The sequence below is a fragment of the Aegilops tauschii genome, chromosome 6 (genome assembly GCF_002575655.3).
Source record: "Aegilops tauschii subsp. strangulata cultivar AL8/78 chromosome 6, Aet v6.0, whole genome shotgun sequence".
Classification (NCBI taxonomy): Eukaryota; Viridiplantae; Streptophyta; class Magnoliopsida; order Poales; family Poaceae; genus Aegilops; species Aegilops tauschii.
In genome coordinates, this window is record NC_053040.3 from 237,065,173 (window position 1) to 237,071,673 (window position 6,501).

A 6,501-nucleotide genomic window follows, 5' to 3' on the forward strand; every position below is an offset into this window, starting at 1 on the left:
GCCAAGGACACATATTTGATTTTTCAACCAATTTATATGCACTGGAGCATGTGAATGTATTTCAAATTTGAATTATGCACATAAAATGCCTAGGAAACCCAGTCAATGTATAAAAATGTCCAAACGAACCCCGAAAAATTCCAAAACTTAACACACCACTCCTGTTGTTCTATGTTGACACTAGAAATTTTTTGAAAGCAATAAGAGGCAACGGATATCGTTTCGTCCCCAAAGGTGTCGTGGTGTTCGAAATTCATCCCCATTTCTTGCATGGGACATAAGCATAAACCCATGGACATAAGCAGATAAAAGGTCTGGCAATTCAAACACCGTCCATTGCCGCTGTGAGCCCATTATGTAATTCAAATTGATGGAAAATCAAGTAGATCCCACACTGTTTATTATCACCAACCGTGTGAGATGCAGTACAAAATATCCTGGAGCACCATCGTTGTATAGTACGCCTATGGCTTACGCGAGAAGGTGCGTCGGCTACAGTCCACAGTATTACTGCCTCGTAATCTTGAAAATATCTACCGCCTGGAAGGTTTTAATGTTTGATAGCACACGATTAGTATGTGCGGACCGTGTGCGATGTCTGATACTCCCACTCTGCTTTAGTCCCTTGATTTAAATTTTCAGTAGCCCCGGCATTTTACTCCCGCCTCTGCATCCCTCGCAATTTCAAAAATATTTGCTCACCCTTGATCCAAATTTTCAGTAGCCCCGCCTTATTACTCCCGCCTAGTAAAATTTTTAGTTGTCGCAGTATTTCCTCAAACACAACCTTGCCCTCCCTCCACACACACACCACACAATCCCCAAAACCTCCGCTCACACAGACACAGACCACCCCCGAAAGCATTGGTAGGTCACCGCCATCGCCAACGCCTCCATCCTCAACCTCTGCCTGTGTGCCGGGGAGCTCGAGGAGCCAATGGCCAAAAAGAGGTTTATTGCGGCCTTTTTGCCCGACGCCGGCGAGGTGGCCGCCGAGGTGTCCCCGTCGTCCTCCGCGGGCTCGATCCGCTGTTACTGGTCCCCCAATCCGCCCGCCGGCGCGCCCCTATGCCGGTTCGAGGACTTCCCCGTCCTCCCTCGAACCCGGCAGCCGACGAGGTCCTACCTCGGGGTCCGGCAGCGGCGGTGGGGGACGTGGGTCACCGAGATTACAGATCGGGAGACCCACGCCCGCCAGTGCTCGGTAGCTTCCGCACGGCCGAGCTCGCGGTCATGGAGTATGACCGCTGGCAGGTCCGCTACCACGGCGCGACGGCTAGGCTCAATTTCCCTTCGGCACACGTCCGATCGACCTCGTTCCGCCGGAGCCAGGGGTGGTGAGCTCGAGGCGTGGGAGCGCCTCGAGGCCGAGGCTGCCGATGAGGCCTACATGCAAGGGCTCCACCAGCAGCACCCGGAGCTCGTGGAGGTGGAGCGGGCGATCTTTGCCGGCGCGGAGGGTGGCGAGGTTATCGCGCTCTCCTCCGATAACAAGGTCGAAGGCGGCGAGGACGGCGGCACGGAGGGCGGCAAGGTTATCGCGCTCTCCTCCAATGACGAGGTCGAAGGCGGCGGCGACGGCGGCGCGGAGGGCGTCGAGGTGGGCCCCGAGGACGAGGAGATGGACGTCGACGAGTGGAGGAGTGCCTTCCCCAACGACCCCGACGACGGCACCGGCCCGGACCCGGCTCGCGGCACACCGTACATGACGAGGAAGGATTGGCTTGACCTCTACTTCGACCGAAAGTAGTTTAGCTTAGTTTAAATTTATGTTTTATGTTCGGTTATGCAAAACTATCTATGTTTATGTTTGATTGCATGCTACTTTCGGTTGAACCTGCTTTGAACTTGATCATATTAAAGTTTACGGGATCGACTAGAAAAGGGCAAAAATTGCTGGAGTATATATATAGGACAACACTACTCTAATCTCAGGATTAGAATAGTTACTTCGATCACGGTGCCCCTATATAACAGCGATGGGGTTTCTCCGAACTCACGGAAACGGTAGCGAAAAAAGAAAAAAAAACCCACTCCCGATCCCATCGCTCCCAACCTCCTGCCCCCGCCCCAGATTCCCCTCACCCCGCGCCGCCGCATGATCTCCCCGGGGCCCCCGCCTCCGCGCGAGCTTCCCGGCCCCCCTGCTACCGCGCGACCTCCGTCGCCATGGCCGACCACCTTCTCCCGCCGCTCCGGCCACACGCCTCCTTCTCGCACCGCCACATCCACCCGCCGGCGCAACCATCTTCTTCCCAGATCACGGCGCGCTGCCGCCCCATCCAACCATCCCCACGCGACTCAACCGCCCCACCCCGCCATCCACGCGCGCCGCTGCCGCCCCACCCCGCCATCCCCGAGCGACGTCGCTGCCCCACCCCGCCATCCACGCGCGCCGCTGCCGCCCCACCCCGGCATCCCCGAGCGACGCCGCCGCCCCACCCCGCCATCCCCTAGCGGCGCCGCTGCCCCACCCCGCGACTCTGGTGGATCTCCAGGGAGGTGACATTCTCGCTACAGCTGACTTGACCTCCGCAAAAAAAGTTTCTCCCTCAAGCGGCGTTCTTGTCGCGTCCACAGGAGTTGAGCTGGAGCGTCTCGGTGGACGAGGAGCATGACGATGCAGCCACCGGCCTCCTACCACAGCAAGCGACCGCCGCGGCCATCCTCCACCTGCCGCTGTAGCCTTCCTCCCCGACCGCCTCCACGACACGCTGGCCTTCGTCTACCTCTGCTCCGCTGCTGCCCAAGGCTGTGTGCGCGATGGCGGCCCATGTCGTTTATCGTCCTGGTTGCGTACGCGTTGACGAGTGATGCCCCGATCCAGCTCCTCCATCCTACAGCCACGGCAAGTCCAAAAGAAAGACATTCAGTCTAGCAAGCCAAATGGTTGACCACCAACCCACGCGTGGATTGGCCCTGACCTGCAGCTGGAGGAGGCCGCGACCTTCAGCTGTAGGAGACGTCGACCTGCAGCTGGAGGAGGCCCCGACCTTCAGCTGTTAATTTTGAGGAACTAGCTACTCTGATAATCTAACTTGACACCGTATTTGTTTTTGTTCTTCATAAGTTCAGGCAACTAGGTTGCTAACTAGGAAAACCTTCTCTGGTTGTGCTAACTAGTACGTACTACTAAACTATAATAATCTTGTGAAGTGGATAATGCTCGTGCCCCTGGACGCTGGCCATGTGAGATTTTGATGGCTTCGTACTTTTGTTATTTGATTTTTGAATAACAGAAGTTCTCTTCTTTGTCTGTAGAAAACCCCAGTATGTCACATTTGTTTGTCGTTATCCTCTGAAAAATGGCATTGTTGCAGGTCAGTTTCGCCTGATGCATCAGTTCAGTTGAAAAAACAGAAGAGCATTATACCTTATTGTCTACTCCGCTGACTTCTTTTTCTATACCATGTAGGTTAGCTTCGCCTGATGCGTTAGTTCAGTTTCATAGTGCACGATAGGCATGATCCAGTAACCATGGCATTCCATCCCCACAACCCGCCGCTGGCCGTCAACCCAACCGCCGCTGTCCCCGGCCACCACACTAGCACTGCCGCTCCTGCGTCTCCGACCACATTGACCTTCTCGTGAGGGCCACCTTGACCTTCCCAATGAAGGTTCATCCAGGGAGTGGACGCTCCCGCCACTCCACCGCCGCGTCGTGCCTGGCTCGTTGCACGTCTCCGCCCTCTGTCACCAGTGCGCTGCCACCGCATAGAGCTTCCAGCACACTGCCTTGGCCTGCCCTTCCAACGCCAAGCTTCCCTTGTGCGACGTCGGCTACCACTCGTGGCAGAGCGGCTACTTCCCTCCCCGCTGTGCCAGCAGCTAGCGGCCATTCGCCCCCTGGCCTGTTCTTGCTTCGTTGTCTTCAGAAAATTTCAGAAAAACTAACTGAACTCATATGTTGTTTCATCAAAATTACTGTGGATTTGTACTACTGATTACTAAAAAGTTCAGAAACGATTCTCCCACAAACAGAAGTTCAGGTCGCTGTTTGTTGTTAGTTCAGAATGTCCGGCGGTCGCGGATCCGGTGGTGCTTGACTGCAGTGAGCCGTCCACGCGGGCACAGCATCCGATGGAAGCCGAGTCAATTGTAGCCAACGCGAGGAGGGGTTAGTATAGCTGTCTGTGGAGTTCATATCCATACATGGCGTGCTCTTGGTGGAATCGGCCAACATGAATTTGCTACAGGTTAATACAACAAGCAATTCACTTGAGTAGTCCCTTTAACTTGTAGTTGTTGTTGTCAACTCTAGTCATTCGCTTCTGCAAAAAGTGCTGATCTTTTTCCTATTGCGTGAGTAGCTTAGTGGTGGTGGCTTTGGAGATGGATGAGAACAAAGGTGTGTGTGTGTGGTAGAAAAAAGGGTCCACGAAACTTGTATTTTCTTCATATATACTCTGGTTATTTTGGTCGTTGGACTATGGATGTTTACGACATTGGACTGCTCTGATTTTATTGAACATATAAAAAAATGGAAGCACAGCGCATGTTCTGGGCACTTGAGAAGACAAGGAAATGATTGGGATGAAAACATGTGGTGGTAAAAATTCCACAGTTTTTCAGTTTAAAAGAACCATTCTCAACTTTTGTAGTCATTTATTTTGCTCTGTTCAGCCTATGCAAAAAAGGAAGCAAGCTCATGCAACTTGTTACAAATCATTTTTTCATTAAATAGGTTGCAAAAAAAAGTGTAAGCATATGTGTTTACCATGCCGCACTAGGCCCATCATTTATTTGTTCCCCCTTTTTAGGAATACTTGTTAAATGGCTACTCGTTTGTACATATGTTAAATAATATTCACTTCCTCTCATGTGTTAAAAATACTGGCAACTCTGAACCTAAAACAAGTTCAGCTATGAGAACACACGAAATTCAAATAGTACATGTGCAAAAAAGCCTCCCTTGTAGTTATGAAACAAACATGCACTATATTAAAGCCTATGGACAAAATCAATCATTGTGAAAAAGTAGTGCGCCGATCAAAAAAATTGTTTATAAACAATTTACAGAATTTAAATTAAAAACACAAAGATGATTGATCTTTGTACAAAAATATATTTTCTGATTTCTAAAAAAACAAGGTGAGATTAAAACAAAATAGAAATAATTAAAAAAAATAAACAAAAAGGATTGTCCTTGTTTCTAAAAAACATAGAAGTTCAAGTTTCAATAAAGGGGCGGTTTGATGTTTATTAGAACACAAGGGCTTCCTCCATTACTAAATAATAAACCAAGAAGTTTAAATTAAAAAGATAGAGAAGTTCAAAACTTTTTGACGAGAATTTCATAAGAAGTTCAAACCAAAATGACAAAGTATTTAAAAAATAACACAAAACTTTGAAGCAAGTATTTCACCGTTTCTAGAATACATAAATTTTCGTGTTTTTAATTAAATCTCAAGAAGTTGAGATTAAAATAACAGAATAGTTAAAATTATGGATTAAAAATACATTTTCTCCATTTCTAGGAAAAACCTAGATGTTTAACTTTAAATAAAGAAGCAATCCAAATTTAAATAATGAAGCGATTACAAAACTCAAAATTCCTCATTAATAAAAAATAAACTAAGAAGTTCAAATTCAAATAATAGAGCAGTGCGATTTTTATAATTCATGAAGAAAACAAAAGGCCTCGCCTAGAAAATGTTAACTCTCAAAGTTCAAATTTTTCCATTACTAAAGCGAAACAGAGAGAAGTTCAAATTGATAATAGCCCGAAGTTCATGTACTGCATGTGTGTGTGTTTGTATGAGAAAAAATGAATAAAAACGAAGTCTAAAAATTTTGTTGCTAGAAGTTCAAGTGCTAAGCCCGAGAAAGTTCAAAAAGTTCCTCCTATTCAACAACTTTCCAAGGGTATATAATATTCTTATTCCAAATAAAGGGTTAATACAAATTGGTGTATCTTGTTCGAAACAAAAGTTAAACCGTGTTAGAAAAAGTTACATCTTTTCAACAGGTTTCTGATGGTATATCATTTGTGCAACACTGACGAAACGGATGAGTAATCGCGAACAAAAATATGTGACAGAAGTTCAAGGTGAAAACAACGAGCAGTTCAATTACTATACGCTATGCGTTTCGGAAGAGAATATAAGAATAAAAAAGTAAAAGCCTAAAAGGTTTGTTGCAAGAAGTTGACGTGCTCCACCCTGAACGGTTTGGAAATTATATTACGAGACTCCGACCTTCAATTACATGTTTAAAAAAAGAGGCAAAAACAACATTGTGTTTGCCATTTTTAAAACTGCTCTCAAACGGCAACAAATTTGTAACACGTGTCTACATGAAAAAGTTGCTCCTATTCATAAGCTTTCCAATGGTATATTATATGCTATATTCCGACGAATGGTTTAAAAGTTTTTATGAAAAATTGATTAACACAGGAAAGTTGCGAGTTTTCAATAGCTTTCCATCGGTATATCATTCCACAATTCCGGTAAGTGGTTTGGAGCTACGGGCAAAAAACAACACGTCAAAAATAGAGTGAAG

At 47.2% G+C, this 6,501-nt stretch overlaps 1 long non-coding RNA gene across 1 annotated transcript; it reads left to right on the plus strand.

Annotated features, from left to right (window-relative positions):
• The first annotated feature begins 1,736 nt into the window (after positions 1 to 1,736).
• LOC109743946 (uncharacterized) lies at positions 1,737 to 4,486 on the plus strand. Its single transcript, XR_005760018.3, has 2 exons — positions 1,737 to 3,320; positions 3,416 to 4,486. It is a non-coding gene; the product is annotated as an uncharacterized lncRNA (long non-coding RNA).
• Positions 4,487 to 6,501: the final 2,015 nt, after the last annotated feature.